The sequence below is a fragment of the Triticum dicoccoides genome, chromosome 7B (genome assembly GCF_002162155.2).
Source record: "Triticum dicoccoides isolate Atlit2015 ecotype Zavitan chromosome 7B, WEW_v2.0, whole genome shotgun sequence".
In the NCBI taxonomy this organism is placed as follows: Eukaryota; Viridiplantae; Streptophyta; class Magnoliopsida; order Poales; family Poaceae; genus Triticum; species Triticum dicoccoides.
In genome coordinates, this window is record NC_041393.1 from 771,828,716 (window position 1) to 771,831,281 (window position 2,566).

General features: G+C 42.1%; 1 protein-coding gene across 16 annotated transcripts in view; it reads left to right on the forward strand.

Annotated features, from left to right (window-relative positions):
• The window catches only part of LOC119337485, a 23,589-nt gene extending 21,352 nt beyond the window's left edge, over positions 1-2,237 (forward strand). For 13 of the 16 annotated variants that reach the window (XM_037609634.1, XM_037609633.1, XM_037609637.1 and 10 more), the window contains 5 exons: positions 27-369; positions 461-586; positions 746-919; positions 1,049-1,188; positions 1,519-2,237. The gene's annotated coding sequence lies outside the window, so the exon portion shown is untranslated. Of the gene's footprint in view, positions 1-26; positions 370-460; positions 587-745; positions 920-1,029; positions 1,189-1,518 lie in introns of all 16 variants that reach the window. The other 3 variants (XM_037609639.1, XM_037609641.1, XM_037609642.1) reach the window with 3 other exon arrangements.
• Positions 2,238-2,566: the final 329 nt, after the last annotated feature.

Consider the following 2,566-nt stretch of genomic DNA (forward strand, 5'->3'; position numbering starts at 1 on the left):
AGACTCCTTGATGTGCCCATCTGCAGCTTCTTGTCTTCCTCCCTCACCCACCTGGACCTTTTCGGAACTTGTAAGATGGAGCGCTTGACTAACGAGCAAGAAGACGCCCTTCACCTCCTCGCCTCCCTCCAGCAACTCGAGTTTTCGAGATTCGAGAAGCTTCAGGACCTCCCTGCAGGGCTGCACAAGCTTACCAAGCTCAAGCGATTAGAGTTCGAATCATGTCCTGCCATCCGGTCACTGCCCAAGGATGGCCTTCCCAAATCACTGCAAGAATTAAGTGTCTGCTGGTGTGGCAACAAGGAGCTAAAAAAACAGTGCAGGGGGTTAGTGGGAACCATCCCAAAAATCATCCTGGACTGATCCAAGGTAACATAATTATATTTGATTGTGTTTTGCCACCTCGCCCTGTTCTTGCATTAGATCTCATCTATATTGCTTCCATCTACTATGCATGCAGGCCTCTGCTTTGGACCCTTGTACATTCTTCTAGCCTTGTGCAACTTATTTGTTTGCACACATGTACACTTGACACATGCATGACATGGGGATCTTGTGGCCAGCTTCCTTCCTGTACATAAATCTGGTAAATACATCTACTCCTGTACAGTACAAACTACATCACGTTCCACTTAATAATCATCAGTCAGCACATTCTGCAATTCTGCAAGTTTACATTTTTTTTCCTTAATGAAAACTGAAACATCTGTGATGTAATCATCATTTATTTTGGTTATCTGTGTAGGTGTTCGTTCGTGTTCATCAGGATCAAGATTTGGCTTCTGCATATTTTGCATTTAAATTTGGGTTCTTGTCATTCATCGAGTCTTGGTAGTCTACTGGTCTAGTTCAAGTGCAAGGATCAACATATCAGTATGGAAAATAAATGAGAATTTGGAGTCATTCTACTGATATTAAGGTCAGTTGTGTTCTGTTAGTAATAAGGTTTGAAGTTTTTCAACTCAGTCTACATTCTACCGTTACCAGGTAGTAGTATTTTTGCATTCATTGTAATCATTGTTGTTTAAGGACATTTAATGGCGTATAGGATCTTCACAAGAATACCCCACACATCATGTCAGTGTACTCTTGGGGCCAATTTCGGAACACAGCTATCATTAAATAGTTGTGCCCAACAAGTTCCCCCATTTGCATGGAAATCAACAATGCATTAGTAGCAGTCTGAAGGTATAGCGCTTACTCGTTTTTTGTGCAGTGTGTTATAGTGGATGTAATTTATAGCAGGGCTGCAGGGCATGTACAATTTTTAATTGCAAAAGCACATTAGGTTTTAGGACACAAGCTTATTATGTTCTTCCTTCTCGGTATAACATTACATGTAAAATTTTCCTATAATTCGTCTAGAAAAATGTTTTACTTGTACAATTGCTTACATCTGTATCTTGCCTGACTAGTGATGGATCTGCAAGTGCCTCACTCTTATTAATTTTTTTCTCTATTTGTATTAGATGCTGTAGAGCTGATGCTAACTATGTATGATCCTACTTATTTTTTTAGAGCAATCTCCTTGGAAGCAAAGGCTGTGTTTGACTAAGGCTTTCCTCTACAGCTGCAACAGCCATGCACAAATTGTTCTGATCAGTGGCTGCAGTTTCAGCTGTTCCAACTGCTACTGTACCAATAGCAAAAATAACTCTTGAGCTGCACCGTGCAAACTTGTAAGTATCCATGAGTGGTGTGGAAACAGGCGGAGGGGCATGGAATACTAAAGAGGGCGGCAACTCCCACCAAATCTTGGATGCAGAGGGAGGCGGCAATTGGCAGTTGCGAAGGGCGGACGGGGTAGGGCCGGCAGTGGCGGTTCGCAGTTGCAAAGTATGAAGGACATATCATCAGGAACTACCATTTGCTGCAGTTATTTCGAAGTGGTAAACAAACAAAGAAAGAAACAAACAGCAGTTTGCAATTCTCTCTTTTATTCCTCTGTTTCTTGGAGAGCAGAGGAAGGAGAAAATGGGTCATCCCACATTCAGGACTGCTCTTCCATTCAACTCTTGTATACAATCGAATAGTAGTTTGCCACTGATGTGGTGTTGGGATTAACCACGATGTAGTGGTTCCTTTGTCCGGCACGGACTAGATAGTGATTTGTAATAAGACTCGGACTAGTTTAGGACTAGCAGCTTAGCTCCTTTGAATATCCATGTACCCCTACGTTGTACTCTCTCTGTCTCAAAATACTTATCGGAAAATTAGATAAAAATAAATGTGCCCGCTTCGGTACAACCCCCCTAGAAAACGTATAAAGGGCAGTATAGTCTTTTCACAAGGTTTCTTACTTTGCATTTATGGTACGCGCGAATATATACGCCACACGTACCCCTGACCGGGCTGGCCCATTAAGGTTTCCGCATTATGCAACAGTATGACAGCGATCTAATATATAGACAAGAATAAAAAAAGTGATCTCATAATGATTCGAACACCACACCTCCAGCCCACAGAGGAAAGTTGCAAACCAGTCACCCCATGAAGCTTTGGTGATAAAATCTGAGCGCACCCCTTAAAGAGCTACTACGCAGAATATGAAAACAAGAGCATTTCT